The 15,830-nt window shown below is 44.0% G+C and overlaps 1 protein-coding gene across 1 annotated transcript in view; it reads right to left on the bottom strand.

Moving 5' to 3' along the window:
• Window positions 1-15,830, bottom strand: part of b4galt2 (UDP-Gal:betaGlcNAc beta 1,4- galactosyltransferase, polypeptide 2) — a 243,398-nt gene that overhangs the window by 148,663 nt on the left and 78,905 nt on the right. The gene's annotated exons all lie outside the window — the stretch shown is intronic.

Here is a 15,830-nt window from a genome sequence, read left to right as displayed (position 1 = left end):
TGTGATGATAAAATAGCATGGCCTGCTCTCAGTATTGAGATAACGCAAATCCTTGGTATTGTGAATAACGCTCATCCCGTGATCTGAATTTAGCCCTGAAACAACCTGGGGAAGAATTCTGCAGCGGCTCTGGAAAAAAAAAGTTCCCTGGCCTTCGATGAGCCTCCTATCACACACCGACCAGAGAGAGGTCCGAACGAGACAACAAGAAGAGCTGCGCTTGCTACTATTGGGTTCCACGCATTTATTTTGTTGACTACACTGTGGCACAACCCACTGAATGTACAGCCCATTATCTGGCTGCTCCCTGTCCCCCTTCAGAGGTCTGTGCTTACAGAAGCCACCCGTGAAAACGCTGCAGGTTTCCACCGTGTACAGCAAGCAGAACAAGGGACAAGACAGAAGAAAAGGTTGTTAATGCAGCATATTAGGAGAAAGTGTGATTTATGGGCTGACCAAGCGAGCTTGTGGATGTCTTTCATAGGCTCTTTCAAAGATAATTACCTTAAGGCCGGTTGGCTGGAGATGAAATTAACAAGCTCTGGCAATACAGCACTACAAAGCACAGCACAACATCCATTCGATGCGTGTGTGTGTGTGTGTGTGTTTGTGTGTTTGTGTGTGCATCTGAGAGACAGTGAGTGAGTGAGGGTGTTTGGGTGCGCACACTCGAAGACACACCTCTTACAGTAAGTGTCTTCTTCTCTGGTTTGACTGTGATGAAGGTAATGGGAAGAGGACTGTTTACCGGAAAAAAACAAAAACAAAAAACAAACTCTTCTTTAGAGTCTGGCACCCAGCGATAATGTGTGAGCAAAACAAGATTAAACATTTCTGGTGCAAAATAGTTGAATGGGAGGCGGACCTCGACAGCGTCGGAAAGAGAAACGGTAATGAGTAACAAGGACGAATTTGGCAGAAAGGTGCCGTTTGACAAGAGCCGTCCATTCTCCATATGCTTTGTGAATTACTCACCACTTAGCCCGGTCAATAAACCTACTGTGTAAAACGACTTCACAGACGGAAATTAAAGGTGGCCCTTAGTCACGTCCTTTCGTCTATCTATCTATCTATCTATCTACGTGTATCTATCTATCTAATGTACAGCTACAACAATTGCTCTGAACAAGGTCTCTTGCCATTTGTTGTGTAGCCGCTGTAGAGACATTGGCTGAGACTGGATTATGCATCTTTTTTGCAGCTACATTCATCGACGACATTTATCTGTCTCTATTTCATACTTGTCTCTACTCATTAAGCCACAATCCAGTTAAGCGGTGACACTTTTTTACAAGTCCTCTCTTAAATGAGCGACTGTAGCAAAATAGTAACAAGTATGTCAAATTCCCATGCTTGGATCTATCTACAATTAAAGTACCTGCTGCGTGTCCGGGTAGAGTAGCGGACAATTCCGAGGCTTACCAACACGGACATCGCCGGTTTGAATCCCCACGTTACCTCCAGCTTGGTCGGGGTCCCTACAGACACAATTGGCCACGTCTGCAGGTGGGAAGCCACATGTGGGTATTTGTCCTGGGTGCTGCACTAGCGCCTCCTCTGGTCGGTCGGAGCGCCTGTTCAGGGGGGAGGGGGAATTGGGGGGAATAGCATGATACTCCCACACGTTACCTCCCCCTGGCGAAACTCCTCACTGTCAGGTGAAAGGAAGCATCTGGCAACTCCACATGTATCGGAGGAGGCATGTGGTAGTCTGCAGCCCTCCCCGGATCAGCAGAGGGGGTGGAGCAGCAACAGGGACAGCTCGGAAGGGTGGGGTAATTGGCCGGATACAATTGGGGAGGAAAAGGGGCAAAAAGAAAAAAGGTACCTACTGCAATCAGCAAATATTCTGGTGAACAGGACAAAAACAGGTTTTATGACTCAGGATCACATGACTTGCACTGTAATGAACACTGAATATACAAAAAGTATCAGGAATAGTATTTGAGTTTCATCAGCCATGGCATACCTGTCTATTTGTTAAAAATCATTACATAACCTCCCATACAAAAATGGAATAAAGTAAGACCATACAATTATTATTTTTATTTATTTATTAGTATTTTATTAATGAATGAATGAATAATATATATATATAGCCTCATTACCATGCATATACTACAAAAACTGTTCCTAAAGTGCTCCTATAGTATTGCTATAGAAATAAATACTGTTGTCCATGGCTGCAGCGTTTGTGTAGAAATGTGACATAAAAACAACAGGAAATACGATAATATGTTTTTTTTATTTTATATATGGATTTACTGTAGTCCATTATGGTATGGGCAGTATCCGCCTTCATTTACATTTGCCTTCCATGCCTGACGTGGATTTAATAAGTGAAATTGATAAAGAATCGTGGGTTTGACCTGGATTCACCCGGTAAATTGGTCTCATGGAAACACCAGGTGTTCCTCGTAATATTTTAGACTCGCTACTCAACTATGCTAATTTTGCATCTGCTCTTGTTGTTTTCAATCAATGAGCCAACTACATGTTGCGTGTCTTAAGCTGCATTATTTCTAATCATATTAAATACCAGGCTGAAAAGACTGCCTCAATGGTCCTCCAGCCTATTCTGCTACCACTTTTGGAAAACAAAATTTTGAAAAGACAACCACAACCCCCAGCTGTTAAACATATTAAGAACTAATTTCATAAGATTAAACAATCTTCCACATGTAAAAGGCAATTGTCAAGCAAGTGTGGCTGATCCTCCACAGGGAACATGAACACTTTACAATAGATTACAAAGCCAAGGCATGAGGCACAGCACAGGAGGAACTTTGAAATTTATTGGCAGGGGAACAGAAGGGGCAGGAGATTTAAGAGTCACTTGGGATACAGGCTGTATCGCTAGCTATTTTCTGACAGATGACAGGGGCATTTAGGGGGCTGAAACAGGGATGCTACATGAGCTGCAACAGACATTTTTAAAAGACAAGGTGCAACAAAGGCAATTTGCATGCACACCAGTAGGACCTTGGTACTTTGGAGACTTGAGTAAACTTAAATTGGACATGTGGCATACTAGCTATGACAGACAGCTGACTGAGTATATCAGTCCCAAGCAGCAACAACTTGGACTGAAAGTTGAAACTAATGCAGAAGTTGCAGTTCCACCATGGCTTCAAAAAATTTCCGGTCCATTGTAAGCCAATAATTTAATTTTTCAAGTTCTACCTACAGATACAGACAATATTTTTTTTCTACAAGAAGTTAGGGTCACAATGGCTAATTTTGTGTTGAAGATACTGGAGTCTGTGTCCACAGAAAGCCCTTTTTTCATGGTACATCACACAGAATATCACCTAGAAAGCGCTTCTGCCAAGTGCATGGTGCACCTATTGTTGCTAGGTTACAATCTTTGCATTATCATTAGAGCATTCCTATAAATAGCCTAACCGGAATAACAGAAAACATAATGGTAAACATGAATGCCAGAAACCGCATCCTTGTGATTGTTCTGGCAGCAGATCTCGACCAATGTCCTGCTGTCCAGATGAGCGGTAGGACTGTGGGCGCACAACAACATCAGTCGCACTAGGAAGCAGTTAAGGGAGTATCCACCATATTTTTTCATCTTAATATCAGTCGTTGGAAAAAAAAGTAACATTGATGGGCGGAACTCGTCCGCAAATGTTGAACTTTTTTCAACTCGAGGTGACCAGAACACTTTGCTCAAAAAAACTCTAAAGAACACCTAAAGGAGCTCCTGGCCAAACAATAAATATAAGGCAGTCGTCCTCCATGCACAGTGCTTGTAATGTCTTCACTGGAGAAGTGCTTAAATCATTTTGCACCTCATTTGCAATAACAGTAGCCAAAGTAAGACTTAATTTGTGACCAGCATGACAGCATTTGAGAGGTTGCAATTGTAGATGTGAGAAGTTGTAATTACTGAATTGTGTAATAAACTGCAGTTAGAAGCCAACATCATTATGAAAATAAATAACAACTAAGTAAGAGATTGCCATTATTGGAGCTAATAATCTTAATGCAGCAGTGAAAGAGTTATTGGGCCAGCAACAGCTTAAATGATCTTATGTCCAAGTCAAAATGAATGCCTTTAATGCTGAAAGCAGAATTAATGATTATGAAAGCAACACCCCTGAACCACTCTTTGTGACAAGTTCAACACAATCATTTTTAAGCAATATTCCCTGAATGTGTAATAACACCTGAGAGTAAAGTGACTACGGTAGTTTGATTATGCACTTTAGTTGAGTAAAGCTCAGGAAAACTTTGAGGAGGTGCTTGGGCTAATCCACTCTCCAATGGAGCTTCTATGGTGGCCATCCCTTCCCCTTTGAAGGTTTAGGATCCTATTTGATTGACCTCCTCTTTCATGGCAATTAGACTGGCTGCCAGTACGGAAATAACAAAGAAACAATTTGAACAAGCACACAATTGAAATTATATTTCATCTCATCTCATCAGCCGCTTCTCCGGGGTCGGGTCGCGGTGGCAGCAAGCTAAGTAGGGCACTCCAGATGTCCCTCTCCCCAGCAATGCCCTCCAGCTCCTCCTAGGGGATCTCAAGGAGTTCCCAGGCCAGATTGGACATGTAGTCCCTCCAGCAAATTCTGGGTCTACCCGGGGGTCTGCTCCCAGTTGGACGTGCCTGGAAAACCTCCAAAGGAAGATGTCCAGGAGGCATCCTAATCAGATGCCCGAACCACCTCAACTGGCTCCTTTCGATGCGAAGGAACAGCGGCTCTACTCCGAGCTCCCTCCAGATGTTCGAGCTCCTCACCCTATCTCTAAGGCTGAGCCCAGACACCTTACAGAGGAAATTCATTTCAGCCGCTTGGATCCGCGATCTCACCCTTTCGGTCACCACCCAAAGCTCATGACTATAGGTGAGGGCTGGAACGAAGACTAACTGGTAAATTGAGAGCTTTGTCTTCCGGCTCAGTTGCCTCTTCACCACAACGGTCCGGTACAACGTCCGAAATACTGCTGACGCTGCACCTATCCACCTGTCAATCTCCTGCTCCATCCTACCCACACTCATGAAAAAGGCCCCGAGATACTTGAACTCCTTCACTTGGGGCAACAACTCATCCCCAACCCAGAGGGCGCAATCCACCATTTTCTGGTAGAGAACTATGGTCTCAGACTTGGAGGTGCTGACTCTCATCCCAGCCATTTCACTCAGCTGCAAACCATCCCAGTGCGCGCTGGAGGTCGCGTTCTGATGAAGCCAACAAAACCACATCATCTGCAAAAAGCAGAGATGCAATTCTGAGGTTCCCAAAATGGACACACTCCTCACCTTGGCTGTGCCTTGAGATCCTGTCTATGAATATCACAAACAGAATCGGAGACAAGGGACAACCTTGGCAGAGTCCAACACCCACTGAAAATGTGTTTGACTTTGTGCTGAGTATATGGACACGGCTCTCACTTTCATTATACAAGCACTGGATGGCTTGTAACAACTGCCCCGGTACCCCATACTCCCGCAGCACCCCCCACAGAGTGCCCCGGGATACACGATCGTAAGCCTTCTCAAAGTCCACAAAACACATGTAGACTGGCTGGTCAAACTCCCATGCCTTCCTCAGCACTTCCGCAAGGGTAAAGAGTTGGTCCGTTGTTCCACGGCCAGGACAGAATCTGCATTGTTCCTCCTGGATCTGAGGTTCAACAATCAGCCAGAGCCTCCTTTCCAGCCACCTAGAGTAGACTTTTCCAGGGAGACTGAGCAGTGTGATGCCCCGATAATTGGAGCATACCCTCCGGTGTTATTAAAATTATATTTCAGTTGATGCATAACTCAAAACACCATAACAATGACCCACAACTCTGATCTGCAACTGTGCTGGTGGGTGTTACAACCATGAGCCAGCTATTCACCTTAAAGAGAGACTGGCATGCCCTTTCTGAACACATTTTTTAACATTGGGAGTTTGAATCACAACCAAAAATAGGTGTGGTTTTAAGAATTCAAGGCTATTGGCTACTGTCTTCCTGGGTGGGTGGGCTCGGTACTGCCCATCACTTGTTATTTACAAAAAATGTCGGCTAGCGAGAGGGAGATCCTCTGCGAGGATTACAATTTTGAGGAGGGGGATTCGGTGATACAAATAACTGTTAGATAGATCGATGGTAGATATATAGATAAATAGATAGACAGACAGACAGACAGATAGATAGATAGATAGATAGATAGATAGATAGATAGATAGATAGATAGATAGATAGATAGATAGATAGATAGATAGATAGATAGATAGATAGATAGATAGATAGATAGATAGATAGATAGATAGATAGATAGATAGATAGATAGATAGATAGATAGATAGATAGATAGATAGATAGATAGATAGATAGATAGATAGATAGATAGATAGATAGATCGATGGTAGATATATAGATAAATAGATAGACAGACAGACAGACAGATAGATAGATAGATAGATAGATAGATAGATAGATAGATAGATAGATAGATAGATAGATAGATAGATAGATAGATAGATAGATAGATAGATAGATAGATAGATAGATAGATAGATAGATAGATAGATAGATAGATAGATAGATAGATAGATAGATAGATAGATAGATAGATAGATAGATAGATAGATAGATAGATAGATAAATAGATAGATAGACAGACAGACAGACAGATAGATAGATAGATAGATAGCAATATGTCATAGCAAGATAGATAAAGTCTCAGCAAAATAGCACAAACTTGAGCCAAGCAGCTAGCAGGAGGGGGTGAAAGAACGGCTTCTCCGTGGTTTTATAGCATCTTGCTACGGACACACCCTATATGCAAATTGACTGGTGTCTACGTATCCACCGGCACAATTTGTCATTGGACACCATCTACAGTCAATCACAGATCTCTCTCGGGTGGCCGCAGATGCGCCGTTTTGGCCACTGAATTTCTCCATGGTCACATTCCAGCGCGGAACATAGCCTAGCAATAGGAATTTTCCGATTCTGATGTCAGTATCACTTTAATAATATACCAATCTGGTATTTACTGTAGGAAATTAATTATTTTTTAATTGATGATTCCTGAAAACATCGGGTACCAATTATCTTAGTGATCACTCTGAACAAAAATAGGGGCAATTATCTGGTTTCTCAAGGCAAGAATGACATGAAGTGCCTTTGAAGAACCAGCGCTGATGTGGTTTTCAACTCGGACCATTATTTGGTTCAGCGCAGCTCAACAAGTAGAGCAACACTGCCAGTAGTTTGGAGTTCAAGTCCCACGTACTACACTGTAAAAACCTTTGCATAAAATCAGCGAGCAAATGGCACATTTGCTAAAACTGTTGCCAATAAACTGCTATTTCTTTTTTTCTTTTTTTTCTGGAAATAGCCTCAAAGTAAAAGTGGAGCACCGAGGTGAAGAGCAGCAGCCTGCCAGACGGGCTTCACTGATGTTCCCTCCATCAAGTTTAGGGGTTCATGAAGCAAAATGGCAGACCCAAGGCAATTTGGGCAACCACAACCAGAGGAAAACAAAACCTGGAAAAGGTATCTGAATAACCACATTTGATGGGAAGAGAATAAATAAAGGAAAAGCAGAAAAAAAATGTATGACCGAGAGACCAAACTTTTAAATAACAGCCTCTCTCACCAAGAGCGGGGAACTCCAGGGAAGCACCTCGGTGCCTTGTCTCCCTGCTGTCTCTTTGAATGTGTGTGTATGCGAGTCCCGATGTGTGCAAGAGAAAGGGTGTGTGTGTGTGTGTGTGTGTGTGTGTGTGTGTGTGTGTGTGTGTGTGTGTGTGTGTGTGTGTGTGTGTGTGTGTGAGAGAGATAGATAGACAATGAAAAGTTGGGAAAAAGGATATATTGAGAAAGAGAGAGTTTGTTTGTGTGTGTGTGTGTGTGTGTGTGTGTGTGTGTGTGTGTGTGTGTGTGTGTGTGTGCGTGCGTGCCATGGGGTCTACTGAGAGCTGTGCCTCACCAACGGTCGGCTCCTCACAGGTAATTGGGGCAGGATTGAGAAGTTTGAATTTGAGCTCCAAGTGCCTGTCTGTATCTGGCGCGGCGTGTGCACGCATGCGCACACACGCACACACACACACACACACACACACACCATGAAACTAAGAAGAGGGCAGGTGAGAAGGTAACAGTCTCAAGAGGTTGTCTACTCAGGGCTTTCTCTTTGCACAGGAAATTGAACAGCTCCAAGACACCACTGCTCCATTTAGCTGTGCAGACAGATGTAATGTGTGTGCACGTGTGTGTGTGCACATGTATGTGTGTGTGTGTGTGTGTGTGTGTGTGTGTGTGTGTGTGTGTGTGTGTGTGTGTGTGTGTGTGTGTGTGTGTGCACGCAAGTGGCATGCTCCTATGTGTGGTTGAGACTGACAGTGCAGTCAATGAGCCTGTCTCTAGAGGACGCAGCGATTTAGAGAGCTCATAGGAATTACTAAAAAAAAAACACACACACAAACAAAAGGTACACATCCACATAATTAGGTCCAAGTTTACCTACAACACAGTTTGATTTCCTCTGAGGCACATGCATTTGAATAAAATGCTAACACACTGTGGTGACCAGACCTTCACCAAATAGCACCCAAAAGTCTACTATTACGATCATCGCCACCACTAAGTGTCGGGCGTCCGGGTAGCGTGGCGGTCTATTCCGTTGCCTACCAAAACGGGGATCGCCGGTTCGAATCCCCGTGTTACCTCCGGCTTCATCTGGCGTCCCTACAGATACAATTGGCCGTGTGTGCGAGTGGGAAGCCGGATGTGGGTATGTGTCCTGGTCGGTTGTGGCGCCTGTTCGGGGGGGGGGGGGTAGCGTGACCCTCCCACGCACCATGTCCCCCTGGTGAAACTCCTCACTGCCAGTTGAAAAGAAGTGGCTGGCGACTCCACATGTATTGGAGGAGGCATGTGGTAGTCTGCAGCCCCCTCCAGATCGGCAGAGGGGGTGGAGCAGAGACCGGGACGGCTTGGAAGAGAGAGGTAATTAGCCAAGTACAATTGGGGAGAAAAAGGGGGGAAAATCCCCTCTCCAAAAAACAAAATATAACTACTAAAGTAATGCTACCATAGCCGTACATTCGTAAATTCTATTCTATCCTCGTGACTAAAAAGGGCTTCTGGAAAGAATAACTTTATATAACACTTTATATACAGACAGTGTCGCGGTTCACAGACATCCTTACTGTTTTGTATTTTGGCTACCCATTGTTCCAGCCGTCTACGGAACAACACGATGACCTCAAGGGGACGGCCGGATGGTAAAACGGATGCGAGTTTGTTTTTATCAGATAAACATTTAGATGGCGGATCAGGTCTCTCTTTACACTCCAAGGGGGGGAAAAAAACTCGAAGAAGAAGAAGAAGATTAAAATCGAGACTGGCAACGCAGACCCGTTAGTGTACTTAGTGTACATTTCAAGCCTTCCATGCAATCGCGCATGGTTTAGGCTCCAGCAGAGTCGCAGCAGCAGAAATCTCATGAATACACACCGAAAAAGGGCAGGACAGAGACGTCGATAGACAAAGACACCAAAACACTAGCAGCTGGCGGTGGGTTTCAGGCGTCAGCACATCATTACTCGGAGGGGATTTTGGACAACGTGCAAGAACGGACAGCTTTCCAAACAGCATCTCCGTCAATCTTAACATCTCCGTGGGGCTGTGTATAAAACCCAAATTAAAGCTGACAGAACGCACTTGACCTTACAGTCACTGCGCCATTTCACCCTGCAGAGAAACGGTGGGAAGACTCACAAGTCACGATTATACTGATCTTCTCTTAGTGTCTTTCCTGCAAAACCAGGGATTTTCATCTGCCGAGCTAACTCCGCTTATCAAAACACACACACACACACACACACACACACACACACACACACACACACACACACACACACACACACACACACACACACACACACACACACACACACACACACACACTCTCAACAGAAATGGACAACCTGGCTTTATTCATACCGTTCATACATACAGACTACCGCACAAACAAATCCCGTGGCCACTTCCGCCTCTATTTTTAGTAAAGGTCAATCCAAGCGCTGCGGAAACGGCTTCCGAGTGCGTGGCTGATTTGCATACACATATTCCCTCATCTCCAGCTCCGTATCTCATCTGATCTGAATGTGTTGAGGTGCGTCCCACTGGCTTAGTGGCTTGCAGTGCCGGCTCAGCAGCGAGAGGGTCCTGGTTTTGACCGCACCCATTTGTGTGAGGTTTGAGTGGCTTTCCTGAGTCCAGATGCATCCATGTTAGATGAAGTGGGGGTCTATAAATCAGCATGTGAGGGACCTACGATAGACCGGCGACCTGTCCAGGATATCGCTCTGTCTTTCACCATGTGCCTCCTGGGGTAGACTATCACACCCTCTGAGGCAACTTTGTACTTTGTGATAATGGGCTATAGAAATAAAATTGACTTGACTTGTCAATCCCCACAACCCTGAATAGGATTAAGCGGGTGTAGATAATGTATATATTTATGGATGGATGGATGTATGTATGGATGGATGGATAGACGGATGGATGTATTTGTTTACATGTCACACATATTTCTCTTCTTCTGTGTGGGTGAATGGTGTGATGTGAGTCTTGTGTTCACGTGCAGTCTGTTCTCCTCCCAGGTCTCCATGGTGACGGTGGTTGCTACCTGGACACTCCATATTCAGCATCCTTCTCCCAAGATACCCAGCATCTCTCCTCCACACATGTCCAAGCCATCTCAATCTTGTCTCTCTTGCTTTGTCTCCAAACCGTCCAACCTGAGCTGTCCCTCTAATATACTCGTTCCGAATCCTGTCCTTCTTCATCACTCCCAGTGAAAATCTTAGCATCTTCAACTATGCCACCTCCATCTCTGCATTCCTCTGCATTTCTGTATAATAATAATAATAATAATAAGTATTATTATTATTATTATCATTGTTATTATTCATATTATTATTATATTACATCCGGCCATCTGGAGGGAGCTCGGGGTAGAGCCGCTGCTCCTTTGCATCAAAAGGAGCCAGTTGAGGTGGTTCAGGCATCTGATTAGGATGCCTCCTGGATGCCTTCCTTTGGCGGTTAGGGTAGACCTAGAACCTGCTGGAGGGACTACATGCCCAATTTGGCCTGGGAACACATTGGGATCCCCCAGGAGGAGCTGGAGGGTGTTGCTGGGGAGAGAGACGTCTGGAGTGCACCTACTTAGCTTGCTGCCACCGCGACCCGACCCCGCAGAAGCGGCTGAAGATGAATGAATGAATGATTATATTATTATTACATTTCTCTGTGTGTGAATAAATTAAACTTAATTATCTTCCTCTCCTGCGCTAACTTGGTCTCGTGTGTCACCTTTGACCTTATGCCCCCCCAATTCTATGAGGCTTCTGTTGACTTGTTGAGCCTGGTAAGTAAATCCCAACTCATCAAAGAAACTGGAGACAAAGCATCAAACAATGTCTCACTGTCCGAATTATTTGGGGGAGACGACCGTATCAATCATCTGTCCCCTCTCCTGAGCCACAGCACAGTGCCAGTCACCCGGCGAGCTGAATGAAGGGGGTTAGCAGATGCATTAGCCTCTCCCATGATGATGAATCATCCGGCGGTAGCGTTGCAAAACAGACAAAAGGAGAGCTACTCAGGTTCTCAGACTCACAAACAAACAGCACCTACAGGTCTCAAACGAATAAAAATATACATCAAACCACAGAGTTCATTCATCTGCAATACTGACATCAAATTGGCCATCGCAAGTGTGTGGCATTGCTCTTAGTGTTAAACCATGTTATATGGCTGTCATAGTCATTACATTACAGAGCGGTTGGATGCCCACAAGTGCCTTCTACACAACATTATGGATGTGGGCTTTACAACACCGGAGCACACAACACCAGCCTGAACCATTTATCCATTAATACAAACAACGACAACAACAACTTAGCATCCTCGCAGCTCATTCAACTTTGTGTGTGTCTGTGTGTGTGCGTGTCTGAGGGGGGGGGGCTGTGTTAATATGGTTGAAATCTGGGGGTTACTGTTGTTGTATTTTCAGCCTTATATTTAATGAGACTAGAAAGAATGTAGCCTAAAACATGCAACATAGGGGCATCTGGGTGGCGTAGCGGTCCATTCCATCGCCTACCAACACAGGGATCCCGGTTCGAATCCCCGTGTTACCTGGCTTGTTCGGGCGTCCCTACAGACACAACTGGCCATGTCTGCGGGTGGGAAGCTAGATGTGGGTATGTGTCCTGGTTGCTGCACTAGCGCCTCCTCTGGTCGGTCAGGGCGCCTGTTCGGGGGGGGGGGATAGTGTGATCCTCCCATGCTACGTCCCCCTGGTGAAGCTCCTCACTGTCAGGTGAATAGAAGCGGCTGGTGACTCCACATGTATCGGAGGAGGCATGTGGTAGTCTGTAGCCCTCCCCGGATCGGCAGAGGGGGTGAAGCAGCAACCGGGACGGCTCGGGAGAGTGGGGTAATTAGCCAGATAGAATTGGGTAGAAAAGGGGGGGAGATATAATGTAGCTTAAAACATGCAACATGTGGTTGGTTCCTTGACCTGCAAAATAAGGGCCAAGGAGCGGCAACAATAGCAGAAGCACAACAATAAATGTTTTGTCTGTCACTCATAGATAGCCTAACCCTAACCCTATCCCTAACTGTAGATTCAAAATTTGCAAAGTTGAGTTAGTGAGTTTTAAAATATCACGAGGAACACTTTGTGTTTCCGTGAGAACGACTTACCAGGTGAATCCAGGTAAAACCTATGATCCCTCATTAATTTCACTTCTTAAATCCACATAAATCACAGTGGGGAGATGTAAAATGAAGGAGGATGCAGGGTACGATGTGATTTTTAACAAGCGTAGAGTTTAAGACAAAAATCTGTACTGATTATGAAAGGTGTGGTGAAACAATACTGAGAGAGGCTCTCGATATTTTGTGCATTCAAAGTAGAATATGATGAAAGCCACATGATCTCCAGTCAATAAAAGCTGCTTTTGTCTTTGAGCAATATTCGCTGCAGATGAAACCAAACTGGCAAATTTGACATGCTTTTACTATGTTGCTATGGCAGTTCATTTCAGACACGTCTTGTTAAGAGCGCCTCCACTTCACTAAACTGTGGCGAGGTGAAGAGAGACAATGTAAGGTGGAGATGACAAAACACTGCAAAATATCTACATTTCACCTTTGGATGTAGCTACAAAAAACAATGCATTACCCAGTGAAGCAGACTGCAAAGAAGTGTTGCACTGTCAGATTTGTCCAGCTGTTTTTAAGCAGTTTCAAGATGCTTTGACTAAAATCAATAGCTGCAACTGTGCACATTTGCATATTAAGTGTAAAATTATGTTTCTGGTCTACCCTGACTAGCTTGGTCCAGTCAGAAAGGCACAAACTGATGAAGCCTCTTGGATGAGAGGCGAAACGTCTTCACGGATATATACCAAGTCCAGTTGCACTTGATTCAACTCCTTTGGATAACCATGACCTGGATGAATTGAGAACATTCAAAGACATGTTTCTGGTCTACATTTTGGGAGGAATGTATTGATCTGTTACGATAGATAGATAGATAGTTAGACACACAGACAGATAGACAGATAGATAGATAGATAGATAGATAGATAGATAGATAGATAGATAGATAGATAGATAGATAGATAGATAGATAGATAGATAGATAGATAGATAGATAGATAGATAGATAGATAGATAGATAGATAGATAGATAGATAGATAGATAGATAGATAGATAGATAGATAGATAGATAGATAGATAGATAGATAGATAGATAGATAGATAGATAGATAGATAGATAGATAGATAGATGTGTCTTCACACCGGTGACATACCACCTCATTCTCAGCTTAGGCTTACGTCACATTGTAGATTTATAGGTAGAAATATTGACAAATCCTAAACAAACATGTGGGGCTCTATTAGCAATGCCCAGCTGTCTAACTACAAACAGTCGGACACATATTAGCTCTGCATACCCTGAGAGCTTTATAATGTAGCTTAGGGCTGGGCAAAGGCCGGCAAAGGCCAGCTCAGGGGCCCACAACCTGATTCAATATGGCGATGGGATCATGCTCAGATCACATATAGAATTTGCGATAGTAACATTTTGAAAAACTTTATTATTTTTTTAAATTTTTTTATTTATTCATTATTTTATTTTGTTATTTAAATGAACAGTCCAAGGAATACTCACCTTTGTGTAATGATTTAACTCCCACCACTTGTGGGACATTTACTTTGAAGGCACGTCTAAATAACAACTGCACGAGGACGGACGGTGACTGACAGGCTGACATATACATCACAGTTACAAATAGCTAGCTAGCTAGAAACTGCACAAAAATGAGTTTTCCAAGATTTCAAAGAAAAGGAAAGTAGACAATGAATGTAGGGTGTTCCAGAAAGAGTGGACTTCGAAATATTTCTTTATTGAGGTATCAGGGAAAGAAAGCTGTGTACAAAGAGAGAGCATCACTGTCTTGAAATACTACTTGTCCCAACTTGTCCCAACACTTGCAGAGAAAGCATGCAGAGGAATAGAGGAATATGTCTTCTGAGCAGAGGGAAAGTGCATCGAAAGAGTTGTTTTCTCAGCTGCAAAAGCAGCAAGGACTTTTCACAAAACTGCATTCAGCAAATGACGGAATTGCGAGAGCTAGCCGTGTACTGTCCCACTAAATTGCTAAACATAGCAAGCCATTCAGCCAATTCATGAAGAATGTTTAACTGAAGCTTCAGAAATACATTGCCCCAACAAGAAAGAGCTGTCTGAAAATGTTTCCCCGTCAAGACGAACAGTGACACGGCGTGTTGAGGACATCACAGACAATAAGGAAAAACAGCTGAAAGAAATCAAATGTGTGGCTGAGCTGGTGAGGTGAATGTAGGTCAGAAGAGAGGACGAGAGCGAGAGAGAGAGAGAGAGGCTGGCTGCAGGCTAGGTGGACGTGAAGGGTGTGACAGAGACTTTCTATGGTGTCCAAACGTTTCTTCCTGATGGCCCATCTGTGTTTATCTTTATAAGGTAGATAACTTGGCAAAGCTGGCGAGCGGGACCAAAGTTTATCTAATACTAACAACCACATTATTAGCTGATTGATAACGTGGTCAAGCCGAAGGCTCGTGTTAACTATTACCGTTCTAATGTTGTAGAGCGTGATACATAAAATACATTACCATTCTGATACGTCCACATTATAAGTGACCCTGTCCAATTTGCTCTTCCTCTTCAGCATCAGTTTCTGGTTCATAGTACGTGCATGGCTGAATTGCTCCACTTGCCGAGTGGTGGAGGGGTGGGGGAGATTTGAATTGAGGGTAAGGATAATTAGCATATTCATAAATTCTGGCTTTTTTTAACTAGGGAGAGGTAGACGGGATTTTAATGAGTTAAGAAGATAATTGAACTTATTTAGCAGGAAAACACATCAGACAATTTATCATATCTAACAGAGCATTTTACATGTCTTAAAACATGACTGGAAGGGGGTCTGTAAAAGGGTGCGGGACCTGAAGTCGGAGATTGCCGAGTTTTTGCAAATGAAAGGAAAATATGTGGATTTCCCTCGACTGCAAGATAAAGAATGGTTGGCTGATATTGCCTCCACCTCTGGGCATCATGACCCTCATGAATGAACTGAAGTCCAAACTTCACGGGGAAGGGCCTTTCCACATCTGATGTACAGCCTTGTCAAAGCCTTCGAGGGAAAATTCCTCCCCCTGATCCGCCAAGTAGAAGCCAACAATCTCCCCCACTTTCCGGCACTACTAGTCTGTGCTCCCTCTCACATGACCAGCGGGAGTTGCA

The sequence above is a fragment of the Lampris incognitus genome, chromosome 14 (genome assembly GCF_029633865.1).
Source record: "Lampris incognitus isolate fLamInc1 chromosome 14, fLamInc1.hap2, whole genome shotgun sequence".
Lineage (NCBI taxonomy): Eukaryota > Metazoa > Chordata > Actinopteri > Lampriformes > Lampridae > Lampris > Lampris incognitus.
The sequence above is the reverse complement of the archived record's forward strand: the minus strand, read 5'-3'. Positions and strand labels throughout refer to the sequence as shown.